Source organism: Phaenicophaeus curvirostris, chromosome 27 (assembly GCF_032191515.1).
Source record: "Phaenicophaeus curvirostris isolate KB17595 chromosome 27, BPBGC_Pcur_1.0, whole genome shotgun sequence".
NCBI lineage: Eukaryota > Metazoa > Chordata > Aves > Cuculiformes > Cuculidae > Phaenicophaeus > Phaenicophaeus curvirostris.
In genome coordinates, this window is record NC_091418.1 from 6,551,948 (window position 1) to 6,573,448 (window position 21,501).

Here is a 21,501-nt window from a genome sequence, read left to right on the forward strand (position 1 = left end):
ACTCATACTAAAACTTGGTATGTTAATTAGGATACAGAAATGCATAACAATTTTAAGAAAAAGTAGTTCTTACTACTGCATATTTATTCATTTGGATTAACTCCCAGTAATTGTATAAAGATGATATAATGGACTAAAATCAAACTGTCGTGAAATCTTTGCCATATTTACTAAGTGAAATTACTTTTAGTAACCTGTTAATAGGAAAACTGTTACTACAACACCATGCTATGATTCTGAGCATTCTATTTTTAAATTTATTTTCATGCCTGTTAAAAGCTGGAACTGCCGCTGGACTTCAATAGAGAACACAGTAAACCTTTGTGCTACAAGACAGTTTAGGTGTCTTCATCAACATCATGGTCTTACATGTACATCACAAGTTACAGTCTTTACAGTGTTAAACAGAAGGAAGAGGCAAAAGGAGATGTCTTCATGACATCTAAGTGGGGCAGAAAGAACACAAGGATCAAATGGAAAATGAGCCATGGTGGTGTTCTGCACTATTTACCAACAATCGAGGTAAGAGTCCTGCACCATTCATCTCCAATATTCAGACTGCATCATAAGATAAGTAGCCATCAAGGACAGCTAAAACTGTATTATAAGATGGCTACCTGCTTTAAGCTGTTAAATGTACATGCAATTTTTAAAGATAAAACCAATAAATTGTTTATAGCACAACCTTCTGCTTCAGACATCCCTAGAAAAAAATTCTTCCCTCAAATGACTTTATAAATCAACATACCAGTCATGTAGGAAAAGCAAATAAATCAATGTTCTCATTATAAAACAACTCTGCAAGGTGAAAAACAGCTCATTTGCATCCAAAGTGAGAACTGACTAAAAAGTACAAAAATTACATACTGGTTTTAACCAGAATAATTTCACTAGGAATAGTTTCATCATAATAAAGCTAGCAGCCCTGACTCTCATTATTTTTTAAATTTTTTTTCCTTGCAGAAGTTTTGCCATTTTAAAATACAACAATATTATTTGAAGTAAAAATGTCGGAAACGACGGGAGACATGCACATCAGATGATGATCAACAAGTCTCAATTTATTAAGGATAAAGCGATGACATATATACACTAGTTAATTAGCTCATACATATTGCAAAATAAAGGCTCATCATTGGTTACATTATTTTAGTCATTTATTACAAAAAGTCTAAATATAACACAATACTGCATTATTCTGTTACCACGGCTATTATAATTATCTAAACATCAAGTTCTTAAAAAGAAACAACTACAAACATGATTATCTCAGTCTCACTACGTTCTGTACTATGATCTAAGCGGCTTTGAACTTGCTAAGCCTTGCGTTTCGGCCATAACTATTGTAACATAATAACTAAGCTTAGGTAGCCAAGCTTCGAGGGGCCTCATGACCTTTTTCTTGTAACCAAGTGCTCACAAGGTCATCCACATGAAAATGTAAATTGTGTTGATTTCTTCAAAAGAAATGTGTAAATAGAAAATGACACTAGTGGATACTTAGGAAAGATGCCTAATAAAGGAAAAACCTCTTTCTGTAAACCGCTTATAGAGAGTAAGGGACAAAGCTGGAAAAGAAATAATGAATGTTAACCCTGTAGTCAAGGAGTGGAGGGCAGTATAGCTTTCTAAAATAGCCCCAAACAAAAACAGTTCTGGGTGGATTTGTCTGGCTATTCTAAGATGCTCCCAAATCACGTGGTAGTGAATTAACACAGCCTTTCTTCCCATATGTGACATCATAGCCCTGAAAACAACTCCCTCTTTCTGTAGTTCTGAGAAGTATCTGCATGCCAGCATTAAATGTCACTGAAACATGTACTCATATATAGCATTTTTTTTTCCAGAATATTTGTCAAGGAAAAGCCTAAGTAGGCCAGGAAAAAACAGCAGGACTTGATTCAAGGTTGGGTTTGCCATGGAAATATATTTATCTGATGTTGCATCTGAGGTAACAAGAATTATAGTGTGGCTGATGAACAGTATTTAAAGTCTTACCTTTCATCTATAAGACAGAGAAGCCAAGCTGCAATTCTTCTTTCCCCGTGCTTTCTTATTTGCTCGAATCTATTGTGCATCTCAATTTCTGATCAAGTACTCATTTTATCCTTCCATTAATCATGCTCACAAGCACCAAGTAATTATTGAATCCGTGTGTTCATAGCTCCTGCTGTCTGTTTCCAAGTGTCACATCTGGATGCTTCCTGGTCTGCATATCCTCTTGTATGTAAAAAGATCTTATTGAGAACTATGTCAGTCCGTAACAAGACTACGAGCATCCTGCTCATTAGCCAGTATTAACTTTGCTGGTCATCTGTCATACTTTGTGCTCTGCATTGCACTGTTAGACTTCTTTATTTTTTCATGCCTTAATGAGACCTTTTAGATTCAGGGAAATACAGGCCTAAGTATTTCATGGTTTTGTCACATGTATTACTTCTAAAAATTGAATATGCTTGATGTGTTTGGGAAGAAGAGAAATTATGAGCCAGAATACATATGAGTTTTTTAATAGGTTCAGAAAGCATAATCTTATTTATGTAATTTACATAGATTGCTAAAAAGCTTTTGACAGAGGTTGTCATTAAATGTTGTAAGGAAATGGTATAGCAATGGGATAAGAAGGAAGTTACATAAATTGGATAAATAACTGGCTAACGTGGGAAACAAGAGGTAGGAGTAAAAGGTCATTTTTAACTCAGGGGGAGTTATCAGTAACGTTACACAAGTCATTGTGCTTGGACCTTTGCTGCCCAGCATACTTATAACACTAGGGAAAAGGATTTGAATTATAAGTTGTTAACATTTCCTGATGACGGTGAGTAGCAGGATTACCAGTGATGGTGAAACATTGTAGAGTTGAACAAAAATCAGCAATGCTTAGTCACTGGGCAGTAAAATGCGATTCAGTACAGAGAAATGTCCAATTATGCACTGGTGAAATGATGGGCTCTGAGTGGCGTGTTACTACCCAGAAGCAAGATCCTAGATTATGATTAAAATCACATGAAAATGTAACAATTGCCCCCCTCAGTCCCCCAAAGATAAAATCTATAACGTATTAATAATTATATAAATTTCTATGTAATTAGGAATTACATGAAAAGAAATGGAGAAGTAAACATTATGCTAATGAGTGAATTCATGATTCAGTTTCTTCTTTAATATTATGTCCTGCTCTGATTCAGAACTAAGGTGAGCAGGTTTTATGTTTGAGAAGGAATTAGTAGCACTCCCACCAGAGGGTGCTAGGGATGCTATAAGTTAACACAGGCTTAAAGAAGGATTGGATAGGTTTGCAGAGAGGAAACTAGCAGAATTACTATATACAAAACAAACAAACAAACAAACCCATATCTAGCTCTGGGGACATTCAGCTGTGTGCTTTCTCTGCTGTTGCATACTTTCCTGATATCTGCTTTTTTGTCATTGTGAAATGAAACCTTTGGTCTCTCCCCTGATGACCATCCTCATATTCTCACAGACTCTGCCACGGAGTTGCTCTAAAACCATGCAGATTTTTCTTTCTTTAACCGAGGTTTTGCTATGGATCTGTACTTAGGAAAAAAGTGATCTATTCAAATTATTACTTAACATTTAGTGAAAGACTGTACTCCATACAAGATTAATATCCAACCATACATGAAAAATTTAGAATAACTCATAATAATAACTCAGAATGACTAAGTAAAAACAGAATTTCTGGGAAAATACTGAAAACCATATTTAAAAAAAAAACCTCTGGACATTTTCTAGGCTTATGTAGAATTACCTTTTACACATTTTCTACCTTTGCTTAACTTTACAGTACTTCTTCTGCCTAACATTGTCTCTTAGATGCTCATTGTCCATCACTCACACCACCTCCATTTGCTTCAATCACGCCAAACGGTTTACTGTCATCATAAATTTGTACAACTATGAAGAGTGCAAAAAAATGTTAGCTTTCTGTCCCAGCTCTCTACTCTTCCTCTACTGTCTGCAAGCTGCTTGTTCCTGCTGAAGAGCGACTAGAAAGGAGAGATTTTGCTAAACTGATACAGAGAATGTGCCAGGTAAGCGGAGAAAGACAATGAATTGGAAGATGTTGCAGCCAAGCATGTTGAGGGAAGCGATGTCCTGAGTGGTCTGGAATGACAAGGTTTTGAGCCCCTGAGGTTGAAAGGAGTTTTGTAAAGTCTGAATGAAAAACAGTGGAATGCTGAGGAAAAGGACCTAGTTTACCTAAATGGTTAAGGGAAAAGAAACAGATGCATCATCAGGATTTTTACCTCACAAAACATTTGAATGTCTTTTCCAACCTGGTGATTCTATGATTCTATGAATTTGTTTAACCTGAAATGCCACTGAGTAGTTCTGTACCTAAAATGAAAAAGTGTTTAGGTGACTTACAGATGAGGATTAAGACAACATCCAAAAGCTGCACATGAACAAATTTCTCATTCCTTTCAAAGATACTTTTTCATTATGCCTTCCAAGAACAGAAATTAAACCAGGATCTAATCATATTTCAAATTGCTTCAATGAGAGCCTCACAAGTTCAAAATTTCTTTACCCATCGTAGATTAGATATCTACTTCGAGTTATCTTACATGCTTTAATCATTAACGTTGACTATCACCAGCTTCCTGTTCTATGAATGATACCATACGATCTGCCTGCTGTATTACATGAGTATCTTCAATATGCCTCTGGTATCTCTAGAGACTTAATGTGTGTTTCATCAGCTCTCACAAGCTGATAGGGGTGTCACATGTTCTTTTCCCTTTTCACATAGTGGAATACAAGCTGCTACGCAGTTTTCCATGTTTCAGGCTTTTTGATACAGTACATTTATTTTGTAATTCTGAGGATACTGATACATCAGAATGAACCAGAGAAATGTTGACAGCATGGCCAGCAGGCAAAGGGGGAAAAAAGGCAAATTTGGAATTGAAAGAGAGTATTGGATTATAATATTTTATTTTACTATCTGATTTTTTAATAGAATTTTTTTAAAAAAACTTAAGATACTTTAATATCTTTAACTAAAAGCTATAATATTATTTTGCATTGCAGTTTGCTTTTCTCTTTGGATTTTTCTGGGGGTGGGAGGGGTTGACATTCCTTTGTATCTAACCATAGCGGACAGTATAGCCACACCAAATCCTGTTGTTCTCTCACTGGTTGCCTGTGGGAATCATGAGCCTTTTTGCACTATCAAACATATGACCTGAGCTAGTTCAAAGAACAGGGAGAACACTTCACTGTAGTAGAACCTTTGATCAATCTTTTCAGCCCACAGCTAAAACATGATCTTGTCTGGCTATTTACTACAATGTTGATTAATCAGACTCTATGGCGTGTGTATGAGGTGAGTCACAAAGGTCTGTATGTCTCCATGCCTCAGTCTGAACTGTGGGCTCTCACATTTCTCTCCTCTGCAAGATTGCAGATCACGTGGATTATTGGTTCTCTTTTACAATTGTTATGCCTGTCAAAGTTAAAACTGTGTTCAGTTCTGGCCTCTCACCACAAGAAGGATGTTGAGGCTCTGGAGCGAGTCCAGAGAAGAGCAACGAAGCTGGTGAAGGGGCTGGAGAACAAGGATTCCGAGGAGCGGCTGAGAGAGCTGGGGGTGTTTAGCCTGGAGAAGAGGAGGCTGAGGGGAGACCTCATTGCTCTCTGCAACTCCCTGAAAGGAGGTTGTGGAGAGGAGGGAGCTGGGCTCTTCTCCCAAGGGACAGGGGACAGGACAAGAGGGAATGGCCTCAAGTTCCACCAGGGGAGATTTAGGCTGGACATTAGGAAAAAATTCTTCACAGAAAGGGTCATTGGGCACTGGAACAGGCTGCCCAGGGAGGTGGTTGAGTCACCTTCCCTAGAGGTGTTTAAGGGACGGGTGGATGAGGTGCTGAGGGACATGGTTTAGTGTTTGATGGGAATGGTTGGACTCGATGATCTGGTGGGTCTCTTCCAACCTGGTTATTCTATGATTCTATGATTCTATGATTCATACATTTTTCTCTATCTTATAGCTAGAATGAAAATTGAATAAAATTATTTCATAGCTGACCCTGCTCTGACAGGGAAGTTGAGCTAGGTGGACTAAAACCTCCAGAGGACCCTTCTAACCTGAATTATTCTGTGACTCTACATTGTTACACATGTAATCTATGAAATACACTGAGACAGTCCAGGGTTGCCTTTGTAAAGAGGACCTGCAGAAGTGCTTCATTAATTGGGTTTGTCCCTTTCTCAGTGACTTTTAATGCCACTTATGTTATGTCTATTGCTGTTATTGTTTAACAGTAAAGTTTACAAATACCCTTAAAATCGGTGATCTTTAATCATGCTTTGTCTGCTTATTTTATTCGTATCAATCAGCACTGGCTGTCTTTAAATTGAGTTACAGAGTAAACTTTGCCCACTGCTCAGTTCAGAGAGTCAGTTGTATATTTAAGAGTTCCTAGAGTTTCATCAAGATGGAGCAGACTGCTGCCTTCAGATAATGAATTTTTTTGGTGCATATTTTTACAGGTTATTTATAGAACAGAGCTATTTGTACTATGCCCTCCAGAGTGTTTGAGAGAAGGCGCTACGTTGAATTTGCATACAGGGAAAATGACAGTGTCAGAAAGGGTCATTGGGCAGTGTCAGAGGCTGCCCAGGGAGGGGGTTGAGTCACCTTACCTGGAGGGGTTTAAGGGACGGGTGGACGAGGTGCTGAGGGACATGGGTTAGTGTTTGATAGGAATGGTTGGACTCGATGATCCGGTGGGTCTCTTCCAACCAGGTTATTCTATGATTCTGTGATTCTGTGATTCTATCTGCTGCTATAACAGATGAACATATGTATTCTTTGCTAAGATAAAGTGAGAGGGATGCCAGTTCTTCCATTCCATTGACCTTGTTCAGTGAGCCTGATCTAGATTGTGTTATACCAATCATCATACGCTTGGATCTAGTTGTAAATGTAATATGACATACAGACTTTGATGGAGCTGATTGCCCTTCTGTGGGCTAAATATAGGGGGGATTCTGTCTAAAAATTCTCTACCCTGAATATGTGATGGAGAGAGGGGGAGAGAGGAAGAAATCAAAACTCCTCTAAGGGATGGTGTTACTGGATATTGTTATTCCTTGGAATATAAGAGTATTTTAAATATATCATTATAGGACAAATAAAGCATAATGTCTTCTAAGGTTGCTTATTTAGTACCAGTAGGATAGCACCATATTGTAAAAAAAATTAAACTGAGAATTTTATAATAGCTATAATATATCACGTGTATTTATACAGAGATTACTCATGGGGTTTGTGCCCCAAGAGTAACCTGTTTCTTGTTCTCTATAAGGGACCTCTGTGCACTCTGTTGCTTCACACAACCTGTCATCACTGCCTATTTTGACCTTCCCTATTTAGAAAGAGTATGTTTGACCCCATACAGGTTTAAATCAATTATGCCTCATCATAACAGACAGTGTGTTAAGGAACCTTGCCTTGAATGGCTGTAATTGTGCTAACAGGTGGTTTCCAAATGGAAAATGATTTCCCCAGAGTTAGACATGTAGTTACTCAGATCTTGGTTTTCCTGCCTCAGAGTATGCTCATATGAACACAGAAGACTTATTAGATATGGTATTTGTAGAAATTGCTTCTTAAAATGATGCATTGTCTTGCTCAGAGTGTTTTCTGAGGGGTATTTTTTGTTATTTTTTTTCCAGTAAAGCAAAAGTGTGAGTAAAGGCAAAATGCTCTTGTTGCAGTCTGAAGGAAATAGCTAAATCTCTTTCCTAACTGTAGGACTAAAAAGCAAAAAATGTAATGGCTGGTTTTCAGTAAGCGGTGCAATATATATGCCAATAATTGATAGTAGAAATAATGAACTGTTTGAAAATAAACATCCAGTCTGGTGGTTCTTACAGTTGAACCTAAACTTTACATTCATTAATGCAGTATTTATAGTGAGAGTAGGCGAATTACAAGCTTCATCCTCCCCTTGATATTCCAAAAGTCACTCTCCAAACCTAATCCAATGCAGGCCAGCTTTACTGCAGAAGAGAATTAGGCAAGATACGTGTTGCATTTATTGACACTACCTGCAAGGTAATGATTTCTCATTTCAAATCAACTCACCTAGAGAAATTTATCTGAACTTGGTCTCTCACTTTACACAGGCATACGAATAGTTAGCTGTCATCACTACTGACATAGATTTAAGATACCCAGTGTTTAAAAAAAGATAGAACTGTCTAATCATGTATAAATATTGTGAAATTTGGAAGTAACCAAGTTTTCTTCATGTATATAGCCCCTTCCTCCACGTTAATAAAAACTAAAAATGCAGTATAAAGATTACTAAAGCATCCTTTTCATCCCTTGATGTGGCAGAGCTATGATACATGTTGGCTCTACAGGCTGAATCAATGCTTTACTGCAGTTGTTGAGGCATTCCCCATACTGTTCTCCAGGTGTGCTTTGCTGCATCCTGCTTCTGCACGGGAGGAAACCCTGCAGTGCCCTGCTCTAATGTGTGCTCATGTTTCCTTTCAGAGGAATACTTGGAAAATAAGCCAGTGCTGTAACATTCCAGTCAGTCCCACAGTGTGCACAATGGGCAGGTTCATGGCTTCAGGGCTCTCAAATCTGCTTTTGTGCGTCTTGGAGCGCTGAGTGGCCAATACAGCTCAGGGAATTCATCACAGCCCTGCCAATATTGCAAAGTAAAGTATAAGGAGTTACAGAAATAAAAACAAAGCTACTGAGAGCATCTTTAATGCTTTATGATGTGATCATATCTCCCAACTAATTTGTGTAATTTCTTTGTCCTTTTCTCTTTCAACAAAACTAAACTGAATTTGCTTCAGTATTTGTGCCCTGATCTTCAATTCTATTGTGTTCTCGGTATTTTACTGTCACATTTATCTGCATCAGTTGTGGTCACTAGCATTCTTGATGCTATCACACTTTGTGAATGAGATACTTTTAAACTGGTTTTTCCTTGCTAAGGAGACACTTTATAGAGATCCACTTCCTGTGTTCATGCACAATAAATTAAAGCCTACGTCAGAAATGTTGTAAGCATTTAGGCATGTGAGTATGCTACCTAGTTGAATCCTTCTTGATGAATTCATTTATTTATCTGTGTTGTAAATTAAGGAAATGGTAAGGAACACATGGTGCAGTAGTTTAAACCAGAAAGTAGTGTGAGTGAAAAGACACGAACATTGAACAATGGAGACCGTAGAGCAGGTATACAAAGACAAGCACCCAGTTGAGAGCAAGATTGCAATCACACTGATTATTTTCCTAATGTATTGCTTCTTCCTGCCTTGCAGGGTTTTTTTACATATTCTTGATACCAGACATCTTAGGACATATTCATTTGCCCAGCTTTACGAGCCTTTTGAGTGCAACTCAGAACAACGTGCCTAATTTAGTTGCCCTAAGTCACCCTCTCGAGGAGCCTCTCTTTTCCACTGAGGCATGTAGAGACTTTTGTTTCATATTATTGGCATCTGGAATTAAACAGTGTGAATATTCCATACAATGAACTTCCCTTTCTTTCCCGCTGTGTTTTCAGGTAAACTTGGAAAGCATCTGTCAAACTGAGAGCATTTATACAATTCCAGTAATATTTTGTTGAATAAAAACTCAAAGATAACTCAGACAAAATGATAACACAACTCTAATTGCAATGGCTATGATTTCTGATACTAATTTCTACCTTTGAGAAAGAATTTGATTTTTTTTCTTTTAATCAAAGTAGAGAATAAAAGATACGGCTGAAGGAAGGGTTGTTTGTATGTTGTCCTGTACAAGGACTGACTGTTCTGTTCATTTGACTGATAATATTATGATGAAAAACTTGATAGTTCAGTGTCAATACGAATATTTTTTGTCTTTGCTCACACTAGCAGCTTTATGACCTCTAATTCAGGCATTCTTGATATTTGGTGACTGTATAGTCAAGTATTTTGAGGTTAAAAATGCAGAAGCCAAAGCACAATCTTGTTCTCTACTCACATACAAGTTTAGTGTTGCAAAGGAGGAGTACATTTCCTCCCCTCTGGATCGGCTACAAAAAGGACCTTTCCACCCCTTGTCTGAACAGGGCAGGCGGGGAGGTGACACCCTTTGCAGAGGTGTCCTCTGCCCTTTTGAGACTCCTAAGTGATTTTGACTCACTCACTGATGTCTCTCTGCAGGCTGTAAAAAGCCTCAAAGTCAACTGTTGCAATGTTTCTAAGATGTATTTTTTCCGTGATAAGCTCACAGTTTTCCTATGAGTTACTCCAAAGGCTCAAATAATAAACATGCAAATGATATGCCAAGATAGGAACTGAAATAATCTTTTAATCCTACCTTTAAGATGTTTGAACTGGAAGTAGCCAACTCACAGATAATGGCACAATGCTGCAAAAGGATCTTGAGATGTGGATGGCTTTAAAATAAAATAATTGCCAATGCGCAAGAATGTTTTCTCACATTTCAGTGACAGAATATTTCAGAGAACTCTCTAGCCCATTTCTTATTTCCTTTGCCCTTGGTCTGCTGAGTAATATTTGCATTTTTCCCTAAAAGAGCATATCTCCTCTCTGGACGGAAATTTCTGATAAATGTTTTCCATTGAACTTCCTTCAGCATCTACATTAAACAACACCTTTGCCAAGGATAATTTCTGCTTTCTGAACAACACGTAGCTTCAAGTTTGTGTTGTGCCTGGCTACTACCTCTGTGTGTAATTACTTAGGATTGCAGGAAACTGCCAGTCTCCAAATTCAATTATTTCAGAAATCACTCTAGCAATTGTTACCTGGCTGGTCTGTGGAGGCAAACTAATTTTAACTTTAATTTAATTTACTTTTAATTGTAATACAATTTTAATGTAGTCTTTTAGCTAACTCTGTAACACTGAATGAAAAATTAGTGGCAATGTTGTAACTAACAAGGGAGATACTTAAACTGTAAAAAGCTGGAATGAGATTATCTCAGAAAAGAAAATTCCACTTAACTTTCATTGCACGTTTCAAGTTTGGTCAGAAGCCTGTTCCAACAGGTTACAGTTATGTCATATTTATCCAACTAGTTTTGATCCTTTAATTGCTAACTATCTGGGCTGAGATTTTAGCATAAGTACCCATGACGAAATTTCTCAATGAGAATATAACAGTTTGTTTGGCTTGCTTCCCATTAAAGGGCTGTAATTGTGGGAAGTGTGAAAAGTGCAGTGTGGGTGCTTTTCAGAAGCTGAAGTGATTTTTGTAGGAACGTGATAGTCAGAGGTACGCACAGTATTCTTTTGTTGTCTGTTTACTTGAATGTCTTCAGGATTATCACAGCCAGGTGAGAAAGCCAAACACAGCCTTGAATTTCATTCCTGTTTTCTTTGAGGCAAATATCAAAAAAGAAAAGCAGCTCACTCTTGGTCAAGCTCAGGCTGACAGATATAAGTTCAGATTATTAGACACAGAAATGATCTATAAAATCTTACTGAAACTTATCATTGATTTTTTTTATTCTAAAATTGCGTCCAAAATCCTAGGCAGATGAGGAATCCTTCTTTTCCCCTTTTGTTCTAAAGCTTCACGTGTGAACTGAATTTTGCAACAGCAAATTGCTGGAAATCAGCATGGCTGGCTATGTGGTCTGTCCTAGTAAACTTCCTCCTTCATTTTTCATTACCTTAAATGTGGAGATTATTCAACTCTTTATTTTCTAGGTCAGGGGACAATAATCACATTACACTGGAAAAGAATGAAGAATCATAGAATCATAGAATAACCAGCTTGGAAGAGACCCACCGGATCATCAAGTCCAACCATTCCTATCAAACACTAATCCTTGCCCCTTAGCACCTCGTCCACCGATGCCTTAAACCCCTTCAGGGAAGGTGAATCAACCCCCTTCCTGGGCAGCCTCTGCCAGTGCCCAATGACCCTTTCCCTGAAAATTTTTTCCTAATGTCCACCCTGCACCTCCCCTGGCAGAGCTTGAGGCCATTGCCTCTCGTCCTGTCCCCTGTGTACTTGGGAGAAGAGCCCAGCTCCCTCCACTCCACAACCTCCTTTCAAGTAGTTGGAGAAAGCAATGAGGTCTCCCCTCAGCCTCCTCTTCTTCAGGCTAAACACCCCCAGCTCTCTCAGCCGCTCCTCTTGTTCTCCAGTCCCCTCACCAGCTTCGTTGCTTTTCTCTGGACTCGCTCCAGACACGTAGATTCCTTACCTCCTGTTGCTTGGGCATCAAAAATGAGAAACATAATGCTCTTAGTGTTTCTGTCAAATTCTGTAAATTATTGCATGTTGAAACTGGGATATAGATGTCTCTATTCTCTTAGATTTTAATCAAATTTTTATTTTCCAGAAATCTGAAAATTCTGCTTTCGTCCGTTTGATATAAACATTGACTTATATTTAAGTCTTAAAGCAGAATAGGCTGTTATTAAATTCTCACCTTCTGAGGAGTATATTTTTGGGCTATTTTTTAGTATATTCTTTATGTTTGCTAGGAAAAATTGAGTAAGCTTTTGGGTTTCGACTTATCTGGATTGAACCCACATTCACTGTTGAGAGAAATCCTTGAAGAAATGTTAAAATCTTGGTAGAATATGAAGCTTTCTGTCACATTACATTGCAGTTCAGAATATTAAGATGATGTATGCATTTGTGGGGGCTGGTTTGCAGTTAAAGTGGAAAACAGCATTGCACAGTCCCCCGCTTCTTTTCTGGGCACTCTTAGTGCACACTGCTGAGCTTTGCAAAAGGTCACATAACCCCTTCGACAGTGTGAAATGTTTCCTTATAGTTGGTTTGTCCATTAAGCTCTGAGAAGGAATCAGTATAAAGGCAGAACCATTATGCTGAGCAATGTTGGCTTCCTGCAGGTAAGCGTGGAGTGTCAGCCCCATCCTGGCTTGACTGGCAGCTAAACACAGTTGTGTCTCAGTTGTGTCTCACTGTGTCTCAGTGCTGTGTCTCAGCAGTTGTGTCTCAGACCTCCCCTCCATCCCCCCAGGGAAAGGGAAATGAGAGGAAGAGACTTGTGGGTTGGAAACTAAAACTGCTTTAAAGAAACAATAATAATAACAAAGAAAATACCTTTATAAGCAAGCCCCTTGATGACTACATCACCACAGATGCTGTAGAGCACGCACAGGGGAAGGTTCCCAGGATGGACTCAACAGCTAGAAAACTGTCTCTACTTTAGCTCAAACCAGAACACTGAGGCAATGGGAATTCCTGAGCCTGACACTTGTGGAATGTATTTGCTTTTAAATGTGGTTTATGAATACATTTGTCATTGAAGAGTGGTACAAAGAATTACACCTAGTGTAATGTATTTAACTCATAATCTGATGCACAGACTCCTCCAAACTGTTGTGGCAACTGATAAAAAACCTGTAGTGTGGGCTTACCCAGAATTATTTTTAAATCTCAGAAATTTATCTTGAAAGACTCTGTGATCAATATTATATAGCACTGAGAGCCTGCTGCATTATTGCCTTTTTTATTCAAGTCTCCAAAGATAAAGTATTGATTTTTGTTTCATTGTGTGCTGTTAAAACAAAGGAGAAAAGTAATTTTTTAATAGCAAGGGTATATGCCCACAGTTTTATTTATATAAAATTAAATAAAAGGTATGTAAGGCAATAGCTGAAATTGCTTTGGGGAAAAATAAAAGCATGGAAATAAAAAAGAAGGCAAGCAATAGCACTGAAAATAATTTATAGCAAGTTCATCTCTTTCCATCTTTTGCCATTGAATTCAAAGTAGTGTAGTGTAGAGAACAGATACTGCAAAACTTTAACATTAGTATAGATTGAGGCTACAAAAAAGAGCACTGTAGAAGCTGGTGAAGGGGCTGGAGAACAGGCCTTATGAGGAACGGCTGAGAGAGCTGGGGGTGTTTAGCCTGGAGAAGAGAAGGCTGAGGGGAGACCTCATTGCTCTCTACAACTACCTGAAAGGAGGTTGTGGAGAGGAGGGAGCTGGGCTCTTCTCCCAAGTGACAGGGGACAGGACGAGAGGGAATGGCCTTAAGCTCTGCTAGGGGAGGTTTAGTCTGGACATTAGGAAAAAAATTTTCAGGGAAAGGGTCATTGGGCACTGGCAGAGGCTGCCCAGGGAGGGGGTTGAGTCACCTTCCCTGGAGGGGTTTAAGGCATGGGTGGATGAGGTGCTGAGGGATATGGTTTAGTGTTTGATGGGAATGGTTGGACTCGATGATCCGGTGGGTCTCTTCCAACCTGGTTATTCTGTGATTCTGTGAAGTCTATGGGGCCGATGGGATTCATCCAAGGGTATTGAAGGAGCTGGCAGATGTGCTGGCCAGACCCCTTTCCATCATCTTCCAACAGTCCTGGATGACTGGGGAAGTCCCACTGGACTGGAGGCTGATGTTGTGCCCATCTACAAGAAGGGTCGCAGAGAGGACCCAGGAAACTACAGGCCTGTCAGTCTGACCTCAGTGCCAGGGAAAGTCATGGAGCAGGTGATCTTGAGTGCTGTCATGAAGCACATGCAAGAGAACCGGGTGATCAGGCCTATGGGTGTGGGAGCCGGACCCCGAGTAACGATGAATCTCAATATGAGTACGGTCGTTCTCATTTATTTGTAAACACAACAATCCTTATATACCTTTCCAGCAGAGCATGCGCCAAGAAACAACTTACAATTGGTCCAATTGAACTGTCCACGCCTTAAAAGTTACAGGATTGGCTCAAGAGGTTTGAGCGCACGAAAGGTACCGGGCCGAGCCGGTCCGACCGGTTCAGGGACTTTCCGGGGCTGAGTTCCGGGCTTTTGTTATGCGCTTCTCTCGGTCAGCATACCGAGGAAGGCTTAAAGGGGAACACCAGGTTTAATCCTGAATGTTGACCCCTGGATTGTTCACTGCTATTAAATCATATAGTCACCCTTCCACAAATCCCCCTTTTTGTTTTTGAACAAGCCAGGCTTCAACATTACGTGTAACAACATTTTTCTTACACTTAATATTACACAGCTAAAAAGTGCTGTCCCTAAAACAACCATTATCAACAACATTAATCCAATTACAACAAGTACACAAAACATCAAGATAACAAACTTCTGATCTCTTCACTTATTCACTCGCATTGTCTTCTTGTGTTGGCAATTGGTCGCATGCCATAGATGATTCTCGATAGGGTCGAATGCTTCTAGCTGGTACCCATTTTGGACCACCCTCTGTGGAAACACACATATATCCTCGACCATTGAATATAACAGCAACAGGTCCTTTCCATACTCCAGTTATCGGATCCCTATATAGCACTCGAAAGCGAGGAATAGTTGTCTTTTCACTTAACTTTATACTCTGATGATGTATTACTACTGATGGCTCTTCTCTGTTACCCATTAAACACAAATAATTCAACGTAAACAATGCCTTACTTAACCTCATTTGCGCATCCATGTTTTCCCCTTTCTGCTTTTGCTAATAATCTTTTAAAACTAGATGCGTTCGCTCTACCAACGCTTGTCCAGTAGGGGAATGTGGAATCCCTGTAAGGTGTCGAACTCCCCATTTAGACAAGAAGATCCTCATCTTTTGGCTACTATAAGCAGGCCCATTATCTGTTTTTATAGTCTCAGGCACCCCCATAACCGCAAAACAAGATAACAAATGTTTACAAACGTGTTGTGCCTTTTCCCCAGGCAATGCACTTGCCCAGACAAATTTTGAGAAGGTATCAATTGTTACATGAACATATTTCAACCTTCCAAATTCTGCAATATGTGTAACATCTGTTTGCCAAAGTTCTAAGGATTTTAAACCTTTAGGGTTAACTCCTATCCCTATTCCCGGGCCGTGATTCCCACATTGCGGGCAAGCCTGTACAATACTGCGGGCTTCATTTTCTGTTAAATCATATTGTCGTCTTAAACCTTTGGCATTCTGGTGAAAGTGTTCATGGCTCTGCCTTGCTTGACAAAACTTATCCATTGGTAGCATATGTTGAGCTGGACTAACCAAACTATCAGCTATTTGATTTCCTTCTCCCAGCCCTACGTCAAGTTGGTGACTACGAACATGAATAATACAACAAGGCTCAATACGTTGTTGAAGTGTTGATTGCAACTGCATAAATAATGTCCCTAGTCTGGGATTGTTTGTTTCTCTTATAAGAGCATCTTCTAACCTGGGCACTACTCCTGCCACATATAGTGAGTCTGTGACAACATTGAGAGGAACGTTCAACCAATTTAACAAGGCCCAGGCTACAGCAGTTAATTCCAAAGTTTGGAGAGAATCTTGAGGTTGTCCTTCTATAATGTGTTTGTGCCACGCGTTGCCATCGTGCCATACACAGACAGCACGATGCAACCGTTTTCCGGCATCAGTATAGACAGTAAGACCGTCTGTCAGTGGCTGTGTGCTGACCTTCGTTTTTTCCAACCACTGATTTCGGCACAATATTTGAAACCTTTTCCCTTGTGGATGCTGTGAATGTATTTTCCCTACAAATCCTAATAGGGCTTCCTGAATTGGCGTTACATTTCGTAACCACCACTCCAGGTCTACAGCATTAACTGGAATGCTAATATCTGCAGGCTCTTGTCCAGTGAGCTCAATGATTCGAGATCTACCTTTTCGTACCAATTCTGCTACAGCATCAGGTCGAGTTTGGATGCTTGTTTTTGGCTGCACTCTTAGAAATACCCATTCCAAGATGATAAATTCATCAAACCCATCTTTGTCAGTGGCATTACTATCCAGTAAGGTAGGGACTGTCTCCCCCTTTTTGTTTTGCCACTGACAAATGACTGCATACGGTGACTCTAAACCATTACACACTATAAGTGAAATAGGTATATCTACGATTCGCCGAGATGACCAAGAAGTTTGCAATTTGCAAACAATTTTTTGCAACAGGCTATGGTGTTCTGCAGTAAGTTCGATCTCATGAGCTGGGTCCGCATTGCGTAATAACGCAGTCAGCGGGGCAATTTCGGTGTTTGAAATCCCGACACAGTTACGTACCCATTGAATGTCACCTAGCAATGTCTGTACATCTTTTACTGTTTTTAAACAAGTTTTGAGCTCTATCTTTTGAGGCCGAATTTGAGCATCGGTGATATGCCAACCCAAATATTTCCAGGGGCTTGATCTTTGTACCTTGTCAGGTGCAATAACAAGCCCTCTTGCTGCTAACATGTCTATTAAGGTTTTTAACGCCATGTCGCTAAAGGGTTGGTTGTCTCTTTTAAACTAGAGAATTAAACAAAAATAATTTCTGAAAAAGAGAGACCACTCCCAGATTCTTCTGGAGCCTATCCCTTTGGGACATGAAAACAAATCATTTTTCAGAATATACCAAATTTAAGATGATCTTTAAGGCACCGATTGCAACATTTATGGAAAAGGACATGTGAAAACAAAATATATTACAACATATTAATACAGTTGGAAAATTCTAATTGAATGTGAGGTCATGAGAGATGCTGTTATCTCCCTCTTTCCTTATCCGTTTTCTTGAATTACAGGAAAGGCTAAGTGCATAAGCCCTTCACTGTTATTTGGAGTCATCAAGTGTCCCTGCATTATAGCATCCTTAATGACCCCAGTCCATCGTGTACCTTGTGACAAAGTTGACCGATTAGTAGACAAACAAGGTGGCAGAGTTTGTCCCTTTCTTTCTATTCATATTTCTAAGTCGTCAAGACGTTGTAAAACGGTTTGCAATAGCTGCGTGGTAGCATCCACCGGCCGCCGAGTCCTCTGTCTTGTAGGTGGTGTTGAATTGCCAGATGAACCGCTAGATGGCGGCAGCGGACGACAAAGGCGTGGTGGGGTGGGTGGCGCTGAAGGAATCAGTTCCTCGATGGGAGGAGTAGAGGGCCGCAGTGAAGGAGGGGCGCCAGAACGAGGGCGGCGACCGCAGAAAGCCGTTCCTCCCTCCCGACTCATTTCCGCGTCCTCCTCAGTCGAGCCGGAACCGCTCAAGGAATCAACTTCCGATTCGATCGGCTGTTGCGCGGTGATCCCGTTCCACTCCTCATCTACTTCATCCTCCCTTTTCAAGTCACTAACGGTTTTACACACAGTTCCTATCATGCCTTTTACCGCAGGCAGTCCAAATAACCGCGAAATCGGACCTGGTTTGGCTGGAACCCTTTCAACATTAGATGCAGGTCCCAGCATCCGAATTGCTGCGCGAGCTACCTCCCTTTCCGCGTTCATCTCCTTTAATGTCTCTAAAACGAGACGCCAATCTGCACGGACGGCCTTAACCGCTTTTCGTTCCTTTTCGGATCCCGAAATAGTTTTGTCCCGTAACGTATCCCTGTAGTTTTGCCAGTCCGTGACCGAAAATATCGTATGCAGGTCTTCAAAATGACCAAATCTTTGACCTAACTGTATTAAACCTACTACCTGCTTTACGGGTATATCATGCCCTCTCTTAGAGAGGATTCCCGCCAGCAGAGTGGCCGCAGCGTCTGTTTCCATAGCTGCGCCTAAGGGGTGAGTCGCGACCTCACACTCCAGCATCTATCCTGCCCCTTTGGACCCAGATAGTGCCTCCCTTAGCCGGTTCTTCCCAACCCCCTCCTCTCGCTGCCTTTCCGCAGTCACGGAGAAATTAAAAAAGAGGAACCTGAACCATCCTCTGCTACCAGATATGGGTGTGGGAGCCGGACCCCGAGTAACGATGAATCTCAATATGAGTACGGTCGTTCTCATTTATTTGTAAACACAACAATCCTTATATACCTTTCCAGCAGAGCATGCGCCAAGAAACAACTTACAATTGGTCCAATTGAACTGTCCACGCCTTAAAAGTTACAGGATTGGCTCAAGAGGTTTGAGCGCACGAAAGGTACCGGGCCGAGCCGGTCCGACCGGTTCAGGGACTTTCCGGGGCTGAGTTCCGGGCTTTTGTTATGCGCTTCTCTCGGTCAGCATACCGAGGAAGGCTTAAAGGGGAACACCAGGTTTAATCCTGAATGTTGACCCCTGGATTGTTCACTGCTATTAAATCATATAGTCACCCTTCCACACAGGCCCAGTTAACACGGGTTCACAAAAGGCAGGTCTTGCCAAACTAACCTGATCGCCTTCTATGACAAAGTCACTTGGCTGCTGGATGAGGGGAAGGCTGTGGATGTATCTTCCTGGACTTTCTCACAGCATTCTGCTTGAGAAACTGTCAGCCTCTGGCCTGGACAGGTGCACACTCTCCTGGGTGGAAAACTGGTTGCATGTCCGGGCCCAGAGAGTGGTGGGAAATGGTGCGAAATCCAGCTGGAGGCCAGTGACAAGTGGGGTTCTCCAGGGCTCAGTTCTGGGTCCAGCCCCGTTCAATGTCTTTATCAATGATCTGGATGAAATCATCGAGTGCACCCTGAGCAAGTTTGTGGATGACACTAAGCTGGGTGGAAGTGTCGATCTGCCGGAGGGTCGGGCTCCAAAGGGATCTGAACAGGCTGGACCGCTGGGCTGAGTCCAATGGCATGAGGTTTAACAAGGCCAAATGCCGGGTCCTGCACTTGGGGCACAACAACCCTATGCAGTGCTACAGACTAGGAAAAGTCTGGCTGCAAAGCTGACTGGAGGAAAAGGACCTGGGTGTGTTGGTTGACAGCGACTGAACATGAGCCAGCAGTGTGCCCAGGTGGCCAAGAAGGCCAATGGCATCTTGGCTTCGATCAGAAACGGTGTGACCAGCAGGTCCAGGGAGGTTCTTCTCCCTCTGGACTAGGCACTGGTGAGACCGCTCCTCGAATACTGTGTTCACTTCTGGGCCCCTCGCTACAAGAGGGATGTTGAGGCTCTGGAGCGAGTCCAGAGAAGAGCAACAAAGCTGGTGAGGGGGCTCGAGAACAAGTCTTATGAGGAGCGGCTGAGAGAGCTGGGGGTGTTTAGCCTGGAGAAGAGGAGGCTGAGGGGAGACCTCATTGCTCTCTACAACTACCTGAAAGGAGGTTGTAGAGAGGAGGGCCTCTTCTCCCAAGTGACGGGGGACAGGACAAGAGGGAATGGCCTCAAGCTCCGCCAGGGGAGATTTAGTCTGGACGTTAGGAAAAAATTTTTCACAGAAAGGGTCATTGGGCACTGGCAGAGGCTGCCCAGGGAGGTGGTTGATTCACCTTCCCTGGAGGTGTTTAAGGCATGGGTGGACGAGGTTCTAAGGGGCATGGTTTAGTGTTTGATAGGAATGGTTGGACTCGATGATCTGATGGGTCTCTTCCAACCTGGTTATTCTATGATTCTATGATTCTAAAAGCTTCCAGACCCTTCCAGAGCCCCCCAGGATGCTTCTAAAGCTTTCCATATCCTTCTAGAGCCACTCAAGGCTTTTCTAAAAGGCCACCAAAGTATTCTAGATCCCACTAAGGCCCTTCAAAAGACCCCAGACCCTTCTAGATACTCCATGGACCTTCTAAAGGCCCTGAGACCCTTCTAGAGCCCCTTATGGACCTTCTACAGGCCTCCAGACCATTCTAGACCCCCCCAAGGCCCTTCTAAAGGCAACCAGACCCTTATAGAACCCCTCAACACACTTCTAAAGGCCCCAGACCCTTCTAGAGACCCCCAGGGCTATTTTGAGGCCCCCCAGACACTTCTAGAACACCCTGGGATTCTTCTAAAGGCACCCAGACCCTTCTAGAGCCCCCCAGGGCCGTTCTAAAACCTTCCAGATCCTTCTAGATCCACTGAAGCCCCTTCAAAATGCCCCCAGACCCTTCTAGAGCCCCCCAGACCCCTCCTAAAGGACCCCAGACCCTTCTAGAGCCACTCATGATTCTTCTAAATGCTCCCAGACTCTTCTAGAGCCTTCTAGGTCCCTTCTAAAGACCCCAGACTGGTCTAGAGCCTCCCAGTGCCCTTCTAAATACACCCAGACACTTCTAGAGCCACTCATGACTCTTCTAAAGGCACACAGACCCTTCCAGAGCCCCCCAGGGCCCTTCTAATGGCCTCCAGACCCTTCTAGAGCCTCTCAGGACCCTTTCAAAGCCTCCCATACCCTTCTAGAGCACTTCAAGGACTTGCTAAAGGCCCCCAAACCATTCTAGACCCCCCTAACGCCCTTCTAAGGCCCCCCAGACCTCTATAGAACTCCTCAACACATACCTAAAGGCCCCCAGACCCTTCTAGAGCACCCCAAGGTGATTATGAGTGCCCCCAGACCCTTCTAGAACACCCTGGGATTCTTCTAAATGTATCCAGAACCTTCTAGAGCCCCCCAGGGCTGTTTTAAAACCTCCCAGAGCCTTCTACAGCCCCTCATGGACCTTCTAAAGGCCCCCAGACCCTTCTAGAGCCCCCAAGGGCCCTACCAAAGGCCCCCGACCAATCTAGAGTCATTCATTACTCTTCCAGAGCACACCAAACCCTTCCAAATCCCTCAGGCGCCATTCTAATAGCTCCCAAACCCTTCTAGAGCCACTAATGATTCTTCTAAAGGCCCCCAGACCCTTCCAGAGCCTCCCAGAGCCCTTCTAAAGGCACCCAGACCATTCTAGAGCCACTCAGGGCCCTTCTAAATGGCC